Genomic DNA, 13,753 nt, shown 5'->3' on the forward strand with positions numbered 1-13,753 from the left:
AACAGTGAGAGGGCGATGTGATAGTGGTCCAGAGTATCGTAAAACCTTTTCTTTACCGATTTATTCTAGGTAGCGCAAAATGATATCCGGCTGTGTGTTACCTGTGCAAGCCGACACACACACACACACACACACACACACACACACACACACACACACACACACACACACACACACACACACACACACACACACACACACACACACACACACACACACACACACACACACACACACACATAAAGAAGAGGACATTAAGGTGTAAAATGCAAAATAAATCGCTTAAGGAAGAATGCTAGGAAGAGCTTTGATTTTTCTGCTGGTTTTATTTGTCTTAGGGGAATATTTGCATAATGATGGGATTAATGGATGCTGTGTCCAACCCCTCTAGTTCGTAAAACATCTTCTGAGTTGAAAGAAATCAGCTAGAGATGGCGGGTGTTAGAAGAAGAAGACCAAGAAGAAGAGGAAGGGGAAGAGGAGGAGGAGAAGGAGGAGGAGGAGGAGGAGGAGGGGGAGGCGGAAGAGGAAGAAGAAGAAGAAGAGGAGGAGGAGGAGAAGGAGGAGGAGGAGGAGGAGAACAAGAAGACCATTGGGCAGTGTTAGGTGTCTTTGCCGCCTTGGTATGGACTGTGGGTATCGGCGCACATCGGCTGTTTCTAGCACAGTGTCACCCCCATCGCTTCCAGGGCTCCCCTAAGCTGAAAAAAACAGTGTAGCAAGGATAAATCAAAGCGTAGCCGTAGCGAAGGGATGAAAGGAAACACTGAAGAGATGAATGGACACTATCTCCTTCAAGACCTTCTCCTTAACTGAATTTAATCGTCTTGGCGTCAGTAAGAAGTGAAATAAGAAATGCTATCGTAAAGAAGGGAATATCGATTATATTTAAGAGGAGTGACATCGATATTTCTCTGGATAATGCCAAACGATTTTTCTTGGTGGGCGTCCTGGAATCCGACACACACACACACACACACACACACACACACACACACACACACACACACACACACACACACACACAACCCCACCTTCACACTAAACCCCACCCTCACACACAAACCCCCTCCCCTCCCTACACACACACACACACACACACACACACACACACACACACACACACACACACACACACACACACAAAACCCCACCTTCACACTAAACCCCACCCTCACACACAAACCCCCTCTCCTCCCTACACACACACACACGCACACACACACACACACACACACACACACACACACACACACACACACACACACACACACACACACACTACAGAAATAATCCCAAACCTCATCCCATCCCACCCGAACCCTAGATATATATTTCCCACACAAACTAGAAGAAAAAAATATTGAAAAACGCGCCATAACTCTCCTTTCGGCTCTCATTAAGGGGCAGGGAACGACCAGGCTAACCAATAAAACTCCCTCCCCCACTTGGCATCCGCTCACTGACTTATTTATACCCCAGGGCAGAGGTGTGGGTGGGGGCCTGGCTTGCTATGGTCCTTTTATCTTAACTTGGCCTAAAATTTCGTCCTATTAAGCTTATTTCCTGTAGCGGGGAGGCTGAGTTTGCTAGAGAGGTGGTCTGCTGTTCCTATATACACTGGTTCGAATCCCAAGTGGAGCAGGGAACAATGTAAGGGATTTGAATGAAGATCCGCCGATATGTCGTAAAAACACCCCCGCTAACATCTATAATTATGTGAGAGAGCCCTGGGTTGTATTCAGTATGGACGGTGGGTGTTAGCGCCGTAGTGGTGACATGTGGAGGTGTATGCTACGTAGGAGGACTGCTGGGCTTCAGAGAACAAGCTAGTCGGACGCATAAAAAAAATACTCAGTGGAACAGAAAAGTCGACACAGCCATTTTACATCTTCATAGCACTTCTTCGTGACTAGGACATTAATCTACTGTTCACCTCTTGCTACAAATCAGCATTCAAGATGGAGGGACGGCAATTTTGGGACAAGTTAAAGTGAAAAGAGTGTTTGGCAAGAAGAATGATGCACACGTGTGTTGCAAAAAACAGGGTGGTCCATATATTTCCCTCTTCAGTCTTGTGTGTTGCGGGGGCGGCTCAGTCTGCTGGTGTGGGGCGTGCAGAATATTTTGTCTGCTTCGTGAAATTAGTAATGAGTCTTGTGATAAGTGGACGCAAAAAATGATAAAGAAATAAAATAAAGAAGGAAAAGGGTCATGGGAGGTACAAAATAAATGAAGGATGGATACTACTAACACACACGAGAACTGAGATGAGAGAGAGAGAGAGAGAGAGAGAGAGAGAGAGAGAGAGAGAGAGAGAGAGAGAGAGAGAGAGAGAGAGAGAGAGAGAGAGAGAGAGAGAGAGAGAGTTCATAAAATGTCGCCTAACTTGAACTTTGACATCCCAAAACTACCGCATATGTTTCCGAACCCTTGCCTCTCTCTCTCTCCTCTCTCTCTCTCTCTCTCTCTCTTCCTACTGTCGTGTTAAAAATGACTGCCTTATGGGCGGTTGTTACGGATAATATTCACCTTTGCCTCCCACCTGTCAAGCACCTGTCACCGAGCTGGCATACACCTGTCATACGGCCCCTGCAGACCTGTCATGGGGGCGTGGTTGATGTGCCAAGAAGATATATGCACCTAACACCACATGCGCACACGTACACACAAAGAAACACGCACACACACACACACACACACACACACACACACACACACACACACACACACACACACACACACACACAAACCTATCTGTCTATCTATCTACACACACCTACACCCACACGCACATCTATCCATCTATCTGTCTATCTATCTATCTATCTTCTGTGTCTGCCTATCTATCTATCATTTATATCGTTCGGTAGATAAATGAGTGAAGGAAATACATGGAGGATAAGTGACAATGAAAAAGGATTATTGGGATTATCGTAAATTGCAAGACTAAGGTACACGTAATAAATAATTCAATAAATCAATAAATAAAAGTGATAATAGAGGTCATGAAGCTATTGGATATAAGTGGCAAATTAGGCCTTATGGTGTTATAGTGTGTGTGTGTGTGTGTGTGTGTGTGTGTGTGTGTGTGTGTGTGTGTGTGTGTGTGTGTGTGCAGACGTTATGGGGTGCTTAGCTGCAGTTCTCATCCCCGTAATTCAGGCCTTTGAGCTTGTGATGGGTTAATTCATTCCCTCCTCTAGGATACAAGGCCACGGCATCATCCAGGCTACCCCAGTTACCCCCTCCCCAAGCGTTTCCAAAGTTACTCATTACGCACACAGTTACTCATTACGCACACAGTTACTCAATACGCACAGTAACTCATTACGCACAGAGGGTGGATGGACGCCTAGATCGAGTCACGCCAGCTGCCCGCATCCGAATTCGAACCCCGGCGATACTGACCACTCTGCTACCGCGAAAGGAAGAGGGAAATAATAATGAAAAGAGAGATGGAAGGTGAGAGAGGGAATAAAGGAGGAGAGAAGGAGGGAAGGAGGAATGGAGGAGAGAAGGAGGAATGGAGGAAGGATGATGATGAAGGTGGAGGGGAATTCCTCACCTGCAGGCGAAAATGCAAGGAAAATAAGAGAGGTGGAGGAGGAGTGGAGGAGAGAGGGAAGCGAAGGGAAGGGGGAGATGGAGGAGAGGAGAAGGGGTAGGGAAAGGAGAGGGATGCTGTAGAGGAAGGAAGTGTGAGAAAGGAGGGAGAAGGAGAGAAGGAAGGAAGAGAGCAGGAAGAGGTATGACGAAGCCTCCTGTGTGACTAAGAATGCGACCCTTTGATATTAACTCCTTTTATTTAGCAGGAGAGAGAGAGAGAGAGAGAGAGAGAGAGAGAGAGAGAGAGAGAGAGAGAGAGAGAGAGAGAGAGAGGAGGGTATGATTTTTTCTATATTACGAAAATCTTAAGACGTTTTCCCTTCTTCCACTACCATCTTAATTTTTACCTTCACTTCCTTCACGCTCTTAACCTGTGCTGAGGGTCTTGCATCACGACAGGTCACTCTTGCTTATAAGTTTGGCCTATTTAGCCTGGCCCCGGACGCCTACCCTCCTGATGGGATGATAGAGGAGTGGGCGATAGATAGACAGATAAGTAATAGACAGAGACAGACAAAAAATGATAGATAGACAGACAGATAGATAGATAACTGAATAGATAGATGGATAGATAGACAAACAGACAGACATTGATAGATAGGTAGGTAGGTAAGTAGATAGATAGATAGACGGACAGATAGATGGACAGATAGATAGGTATATTAGAAAAGAGGGAGCCAAAAAGAAAGTCAAAACCAAGACCCATTCATTCCGAGATGCCTGGACACACTGCATTTAAAAGACTGGAGGTCATAGGGAGAGGGAAAGATAGACTGAGAAAGATTGTTCCAGAGGTGACTTGTTGCATATAAGGACTGAGAGTGTAGTTAACTTTTGCATTAGAGAGCTGGACAGGAAGAGGGTGAGAGTGTGTAGTTAGACGGGCGTTGCGTGACTGCCTTAACGGGGGAGAGATGCAAGCAGACAGTTTAGGAAAGCAGTGACCATTGAAGCAGCGACAGTTAAGAGATGAAGATGCAACAGTGCGGAGAGAGAGAGAGAGAGAGAGTAGGGAAATTGGTGACACGAAAAGCCTTTGATTCCACCCCGTTTAGAAGAGCTGTGAACGGTGCTGTGTGCGTATATGTGCGTATGTAGATAAAAACAAGTGTTCCTGTGTGTGTGTGTGTGTGTGTGTGTGTGTGTGTGTGTGTGTAAAGAACTAACAGATACGGATTTTTTTTATTTTTTTTTTAATCAGTAGACGGGTTTTCCCCAAGGTTAGGTAGCACCCTCCTCCCTCCCTCTCTCCCTCCTCCCTCCCTCCCTCCCCTCCCCTCCTCCCTTCCTCCGACCTTCCCTCCCTCCCTCCCTCCTTCCCTCCTTTCATCTCTCCTTCCCTTTCCCTCCCCTCTTCCCTCCCATTCTCTCCTTTCTTCTTCTTGCACTTCCTTCTTCCTACCCTCATCTCTCTCTCTCTCTCTCTCTCTCTCTCTCTCTCTCTCTCTCTCTCTCTCTCTCTCTCTCTCTCTCTCTCTGTCTCTCTCTCTCTCTCATTTTCTCTTCCCTCTCGGATGCATCGTCCTTTATTCTTCCATGTTCTTGTTCTCCTTTCCATCCAGTTTCCAGTCTTTCCCTTTCTCTAACTCTTCCTCCTCTTCTTCTTCCTCCTCCTCCTCCTCCTCCTTGTATGTTTCCTCTCCTCCTCTTCTTCTTCCTCATTTTCCCTCCTCCTCCTCCTCCTCCTCCTCCTCCTCCTCGCGTGCCTCCACTCCTCTTCTTCCTCTTCCTCCCATTCTTCTCTGATAAAAATAAGAGGTTTATGACTCCTATTGCATTCTTCCGCTACTCTTGGCAATAATGGTAGTTGTGGTTGGTGGTAGTTGTTGTGGTACTTGTTTGGGGGGCTGTGGTAGAAGCTATGGTAGTTGCGGTTGGTGGTAGTTGTGGTTGGTGGTAGTTGTTGTGGTGCTTATTTTGGGGGCTGTGGTGGTGGTTGTGGTTCGTGGTAATGATGGTGGTATTTGTTGTGGTTTTTCAGGTAGTTGTGGTTGGTGGTAGTTGTGTGGTTGGTGGTAGTTGTGGTAGCTGGTGGTAGTTACAATGGTTTTGGTGGTAGCTGTGGTGGTTATGGCAGCTTCATTTATTGATGGTTGTTGAGAGAGAGAGAGAGAGAGAGAGAGAGAGAGAGAGAGAGAGAGAGAGAGAGAGAGAGAGAGAGAGAGAGAGAGAGAGAGAGAGAGAGGTAGGTAGGTAGGTAGGTAGGTAGAGAGAGAGAGAGAGAGAGAAACAGGTGGATAGATAAATAGATAGATAGATAGGTAGGTAGACAGGTAGGTAAGTAGGTAGGTAGGTAGAGAGAGAGAGAGAGAGAGATGAGGTTATATAACACGGGTCCACAAAATCTGACCCCAAAAAAACGATACAGCGAAAATAAGTGAAACAAGGAATGAAACTAAACTTTTTGGAAAACGAAACTGGCTGAAGGGACGCGAACGTTTCCTAAATTAAAAAAAAAAAAAAAAGAATGAAAGATGATGGACTTTAAAAAATAGGAAAAAACTGAGAGATAATGAGAGAGAGAGAGGGAGAGAGAGAGAGAGAGAGAGAGAGAGAGAGCAAGGATGTGCAAGAAAGAAAATGGTAGACGTAGGGAGGAAAGAATAAAGGGTGAGAGACTTATGAAGGAAGGAAGGAAGGGTGAAAATCAGGCGAGGCAAGACTAGGGAAGAAGAGGGGAAAGACATAAAGAAGAAGCACTGGAAGAAAGAGGGGAAGAAGTGGGGAAAAAGAGGGGAAATTGTAGGAAAGGTGAGAGGGAGAGAAAGAGAGGTGAGTGAACTGGAGGGAGAGGTTAAAAAAGGGGAGAGTGGGAGGGGGAGAGGGGAGAAGAGGAAGGGGAAATAGGAGATGGTCGATGGTAAGGGAGGGGGAAGGGAAGGGGAGGAGAGGGAAGAGAGGGGGGAGGAGAGGATGGGGAAGACCGAGAGGGAAGATGGGGAGGAGGAAGGGGATGGAGGGGAGAATAGGAGGAGGTTGTGGAGTGGAAAGAGAGGGGAGGAGGGAGAAGGGAAGCTGTGGAGGGTAGAGGGGAGGGGAGAGAAGGGAGAAGAGACGTACAGGGAGAGAAAGGAAGGAGAGTTGAGAGGAGGAGGATAGAGTGAGAGGGAGAGGGAGAACAGGAGATAGGGAGGGGGGTAGAGTGGAGGGGAGAAGGAGAGGAGGAAAAGGAATACACGAGGGAGCGGAGGACGGGGGAGGAGGGGAGGGAGAAGGAAGGAAGGGGAGGGTTTGGAGGAGGGAAGAAGAACGGGGATGGAGAGGAGAGAGGAGGGAGAAGGACGGGAGGGGGAGGGGAGGATCTGAGGGATAAGAGGGGGAAGCAGGGGAAGGGGAGAGCCTGAGGAAGGGAACGGGATAGGGATGGAGGGGAGAGAGATGGAGGGGAGGGGGATAGAGAGGAGGGCAAGGACTGGAAGATGGGAGGGAAGGGAGACAAGGATGGAGGGGAGGGGGAAGGGAAAGAGGTGAGAGTCTAGGGAAGAGGTTGGTGAGGGGGAGGGGAGGTGGGGAGGATGAAGGAAGGGAGGGGAGGGTTTGGGAGGGGAGAGGAACGGGATGGAGAGGAGAGAGAAAGGAGGAGGGGAGGGGAGGGGAGGGGGATCTGGGGGGAGGGTAGAAGAGAGGGGAGGGGGAGGGGTCAAGCGAGGGTAGATATATAATGGAGAGGCGTGTGGTGGTGGGGTGCTGAAGGGAGACAGTAGGAACCTTGGCTGTTCTGTGGCAGTTTCGTGAGTTTCGTGTGTGTTTCGTGAGTTTCGTGTGTTTCGTGAGTGAGTTTCGTGTGTTTCGTAAGTGTGTTTCGTGAGTTTCGTGAGTGTGTCTCGTGAGTTTCGTGTGTGTCGTGAGTTTCGTGAGTGTGTTTCGTGTGAATTTCAACCTCAATAGCATCCAACAGCCAACCAACCAATCTATGCCCACACAAACATACAAATTCGTGTCATATTCGTGTCAGATAGTGTCATATTCGTGTCAAATGGTGTCATTCGTGTCGCATTTACTAAGGTCTCTGCCACGAAAGTATGTATTATGCAGCAAGTCAACACCAACACACAGGTATATGTATTCGTGTCGTATTCATGTCAAGTCTGGTGTGGAATTACTAACGAAAATCTGTTTGAGTCTGTGAATGTTTTGTATTGAGGTTTTCTAACACACACACACACACACACACACACACACACACATACACACACACACATCATACAAAGCGTGTCAAGTGTATTTTCCTTCCTATAACACACACACACACACACACACACACACACACACACACACACACACACACCGTAGACTCATACCAGGTGTGCTGTGGGAATTACACCTTAAAGAAAACGCAGGTAAACTAATTAAAACTCAGTGCATGCCTCCCTCACCTGGATTTCCCCTTCAACGTGTGCACTGGGGCGTGTGACAATGTAATCTCTGGTGTTTTAAGAAGTTTGGTGAAGTTCTTGGAAGTGGATATTGCAGAGGAGTGTGACTTAGTTGGGTCCTTGCTTTTTACATGTGTGTGTGTGTGTGTGTGTGTGTGTGTGTGTGTGTGTGTGTGTGTGTGTGGATGGGGAGAGTAGATGGGTATGTGTGTGTGTGTTGGGGAGGGGGTATGAATGTGTGTGTGTGTGTGTGTGTGTGTGTGTGTGTGTGTGTGTGTGTGTGTGTGTGTGTGTGTGTGTGTGTGTGTGTGTGTGTGTGGGGAGAGGGTACGTATGTGCGTGTGTGTGTGTGGGGAGAGGGTACGTGTGTGTGTGTGTGTGTGTGTGTGTGTGTGTGTGTGTTAGCATCTAGGAAGCGTGCCACCACTTCAGCCCGAGATCGTCTTTCTATCTATTCTATCTATCAAACTGACGCACTGATACGGTTTAGGGAAGGAATCTCGTAGTGAAGGGGTTAAGGAAGGCCGTATTTAACCCCTCCAGTGCGAAAGGCTTCTCCGAAACTACGTAAAATCAACTGGATATTAAGAAAAAAATAAAAAGAAAAACCATTGTGATGATCTCGGAGGCATAAGGTCTGTGTGTCTGTGTAACTCTGTGCACTTTGCAATTCTTAACTAATTTCTCCTGTGCTCTCTACCCATATATTCCCCCCCATACTCTGCAGCCATACGTAAAAAAAATATTACTACGGATCATATTGTAGGGAAAGATTGATAGTAGGGAGATTATTGTCTGACCTAATCCATTAATGTCCAAGGATTTCTGTATGTGGGAGATTTTGTACCAGTAAGTTGATAATCCCACCTTTTCAGTGACTCTTGAACAGTGGATAGGCATGAACTTATTCCTCTCCTTCTCTCCCTTCACAGCCTGGAGCGTGGTTCGTATTTCATTTTCCCCCGTCAAGCGTTCAGTGCTGGTCCTCCTCGCTTCCTCCTGGACTCCTTGCCTCTCATTAAGCCAGGTAGGTGGTAGTGGTATTAAACCCATTTGTAGGTTGTAGAAGGAGACGTGGGACTTGGCGAAACTCTGACTGTTGACCTTAATCGTGTGGTGAACAGAATTAAAACGTAAAATTTCTTCTGCATCATAACTTTCTTTTTTACTCTTTTTCCTATTAGAGATTTTGTTTAATTAATAGGACACTGTTGGGAGTAAAATGGCCAGACAGTCCCCATTAGCCATTATCTCCATTAAATTATCTCGTACCATGACGCCCACTCATCCTATTGCCAAACGTTTCATTCAGCTTAATAGGCAAAAGATTTATTCAGTTTAGTTAGCAAACTTTTTTAATAGATATATATATTTCTCGTAGTATAAGATTAAACGTTTCTTCCATGGTTTCTCAGAAGAGAAGCTCTGAGCAGCGGGTGTCTAACGTCTCCCTCTTCTGTCTTCCGTAGAGAGAGAGAGAGAGAGAGAGAGATGTGTTCTTGAACTTTGTGGCTTCCTACTCTGGTTTGGCGAAAATAACAAGCGAGGAATAACATCTTTATCATCATCATCATCATCATCACTTTCATCATCATCATCAACACCATCATCATCACCATCATCATCGTCATGGCCATCATCATCATAATCATCACAGCCATCATCATCATCAACCCGACCTTTTATCCACTTAACCCTATCCAACTGCTTCCTCTTCCGTCTTCCGTGAATAAGAAAAAAAAACAAAAACAAAAACTGGATTTCTGGAGGATGTTGCTGTCGGTTCTGCATCGAGAATAAACAAACAAACAAACAATCAAACAAACAGACAGACAGACAAAACAAAAACTCTGACACCCCCATACATGTAAAATCTGTGCTTCCAAATAATAATAATAATAATAATAATAATAATAACTAGGTGGCTTTGCATAAAAAACGGTAACATTGACTTGAACTTCCTGACTCTCTCTCTCTCTCTCCTTATTCTTAGTCAATACCTTATTTCCTTTAAGAACAAATGCCAAGGTTGATGGCAACTTAGGCTGTAACATGGCAGACGTTCTTCCTGTAGTCATCTTTTTTTTTCTTTTTTTTTTCTTCTGTCTGTTTGTCTGTCTGTCTGTCTGTCTCTCTCTCTCTCTCTCTCTCTCTCTCTCTCTCTCTCTCTCTCTCTCTCTCTCTCTCTCTCTCTCTCTCTCTCTCTCTCTCTCATTTTGTCCCTTTAAAATATTATTACACGATGGAAAACAAATATCCTAAAACCGCAAATACGAAGGAGAGAGAGAGAGAGAGAGAGAGAGAGAGAGAGAGAGAGAGAGAGAGAGAGAGGAAAACAAGCAGTGAAAAATTATAGGGTAGAAGAGAAGGAAAAGCCAGACATTCTTTCCTATTTTTGTCGGTTATGGAAATTCCCTAATACCTCTTCTTAAGCGATTCATTTTGCTTGTTACACCTTGCTCTCCTTCCCCGTGCTACATAAATCATTCCAGTATCACCATACTCTGCATAGGTAACGTGCAAAAGGGTATTAACCAGCCGTATCCAAAAATAAATCGCTAAGGAAGAGGTGTTAGGGAGAATACGAACTCAAGCCATTCTGACCTCCACCAAGCCACTTACAAGGCGGGAAAACCCAGGCCCGGAGCGACATTACACATGCTGGATTCATCTCTCTCTCTCTCTCTCCCTCTCTCTCTGCATCCGCTGAGAGAGGGCGTGATCTGAGAGGAATGTACGATACGTAGTTGAGGGAGTCCACCATCCACTCACCCTGTGTAGTGCCACTGTTAGGTGACTCTGCACTGAAGGAGAAGCCAAGTATTTTCTTGTAGTCCAGGAAACGGCGTATGCATAGGTGGTAGTTGAGGGAGCCCACCATCCACTCGTCCGATGTAGTGCTATTTCTGGGTGACTCTACTCTGAATGACAACTGAATGACAGGCCAAATAATTCCTTTAAGTCCAGTAAACTATGTATACCCGTACGTATTTGGTATATGAGGGCGCCCACCATCCACTCACCTGATGTAATGCATACCTTTTGGTGACTGTACACTGAATGACAAGAAAACTAATTCCTTGTAGCCCAGGAAACCATTGATTATTCGTACGTTGGGTGGTAACCATATAACTGACGCCTGGAGATCTAGTGGGTTCAGACGCCCCAATCGAATGAGGCCTAAAAGGGTCTAGGTGTCAGGGTTGCTTGAGGGTCAGTGTTTGTATAATGCCGCTAAGGGAAGAGCGACTGGTCACCATTAATTTAGATGTCGGGAATGAGTAACCTAGCACTGGACTCTACGTTCCTTATGGAGTAATAAAAGAGTGGGTGATAGATAGATAGATAGATCGATAGGTAGATAGTCGGATAGATAGATAAATAGATAGATAGATAGACGGACAGACATAGATAAATGAATGAATAGATAGATAGACAGATAGACGGACAGACATAAATAGATGGATGGATGGATAGACAGATAGATAGACAGATAGATAGATAGATAGACAGACTGACGAACAAACATAGATAGACTGAGGGATAGATAGATAGATAGACAGATAGACAGACAAAGATACAATTCCAGGTAGTGAAGATATCTGTTGTCGTCATTTCGTTAAGTCAGCATGTAAATGAATCAGCATCAGTCAGAAACCAGCCACGCAGGAAATGACGTCAGCAGCCCCACTACCCAATCAGCATCTCACAACGACGTAGGGAAACATGCCTCATATCGGTGTGTGTGTGTGTGTGTGTGTGTGTGTGTGTGTGTGTGTGTGTGTGTGTGTGTGTGTTGCTTGTACATTCTATTTCCCGTAGCTCAGTGGCTGGGTATGCAGGCGCCACATCCTTTCCGCAGCACTTCTTCGTGACTAGCACAACATCCACAGCCTCTCCGTAGCACTTCTTTGTGACTAGCACCACCTTCTAACATCAGTCCATCGCTACAACTCAGCATTCAAGATAAAATGTAGTCTCATTCTGCCCCTATCTTCACTATTACACCGCTCAGTGATTCATTATCACCCTGGCGTTCTAACTACCACTACTACTACTACTATTACTACTACTTCTACTACTACTACTACCGCTATTCTCAGTAATTTTAAGAATATTACGTTAAATGTATCATAATCATTCAACCAAACAGTGGCCCATTATTTTTGTCCACTACTGTATACGGCGGAACGCAACCAGATCCCGGGTTCGACTCCAGGGGCCTACTGCGTCCTTGGGCTTAGGTCTTTACCCCAATCCCTCCGTACCCAGCCATAAATTAGGGACCGGGATGGTTAAGCGACAGTGGTAGTGGTGATTTTAAGGACTTTTTTCTCGTAGGTTAAGCGAAGGTTATACAGAAGTCGCTACATGATTTTTCTTTTTTCTTTTTTATGCGTTTTTTTTTTAATGTAAGTTTAGCTTTTCCGGGACGTGTGTGTGTGTGTGTGTGTGTGTGTGTGTGTGTATATATATATGTGTGTGTGTGTGTGTGTGTGTGTGTGTGTGTGTGTGTGTGTGTGTGTGTGTGTGTGTGTGTGTGTGAAAATTTTGCCTCAAACTGGATATAATCGCTTGGAGATAGCAAAAAGGAAATAAAAATGGTGAAAATCCAAAGAACGCCCCAATAATCTGTCCCTATAAAACACACACACACACACACACACACACACACACACACACACACACACACACACACACACACACACACACACACACACACACAGAAGGGTTTGACCGATCATAAAAAAGGCGACCATATTATGTAAGCCAGTTTTTGCTCTGTCTGGCCTTTATTTTAGTGACGTGTGTGTGTGTGTGTGTGTGTGTGTGTGTGTGTGTGTCTGTGTTGCTATGTAAAGGGTAATTTGTGCCCACCTCCGTCACTGCCACACCCACACCAGCAGACAGGGCCGTTCCCACAACACGTAAGGTATTGCCAGGTGAGTTTCCAGTGGAGTGCTATTTACGGGAAAAAACATTCTCTCTCTCTCTCCCTCTCTCTCTCTCTCTCTCTCTCTCTCTCTCTCTCTCTCTCTCTCTCTCTCAGGATAGGTTTCGCGTGGGCAGTTTTCAAGGCTGGCTAGATGGGCGGATAGGAGTGGGTGGAGTTGGGTGGGCAGGTTGGTTATGTAACAGGGTGGTTGTTGGGTGACTAGGCAGGATGGAAGGACAGGTATGTGTATGGGTGGATAGATACAAGGATAATAGGGTGACTAGATAGATGCATGGAAGGGCTTGTATATGTATGGATAGACAGAGGTATGGATGGAAGGCTGAAGGGACGGTTGGGAGGGAAGGTAGGATGGAAGGATTGGTAGATATATAGATGGGCATGGATGGATAGTTGGAAAGTTGAAGGCTGGTTGGGTGAATAGGCAGGATGGAAGGACTGGTGTGTGTATGGGTAGATGGATGGATGGGTGGATGGAGGGTTGAAAGGGTGGTTGGATGGGAAGGTAGGATGGAAGGATTGGTATATGTATCGTTGGTAGATAGATGAATGGATGGTTGAGTGGAGAGATAGGAGTATGGATATAAGCATGGATGAGAGGTTAGATAGAAGAATAATGTAGGAAAGTGGATGACTGCATGGATAGCTGGGTGTACAGATGGAAGGATGGTATGGATGGGAGGATAGGTAGACGTGTGGACGTGCCAAGAGGTAGATGAATGGATGGGGAGATGATAGATAGATATAACAAATCCAATCCCCACACAGGACAGTAAAAATATGTGTGAGAGAAGGTATTGTCCCCAAGTTAGAT

Source organism: Coenobita brevimanus, chromosome 86 (assembly GCF_032717465.1).
Source record: "Coenobita brevimanus isolate Jiangsu-jjx chromosome 86, ASM3271746v2, whole genome shotgun sequence".
Taxonomy (NCBI): Eukaryota; Metazoa; Arthropoda; class Malacostraca; order Decapoda; family Coenobitidae; genus Coenobita; species Coenobita brevimanus.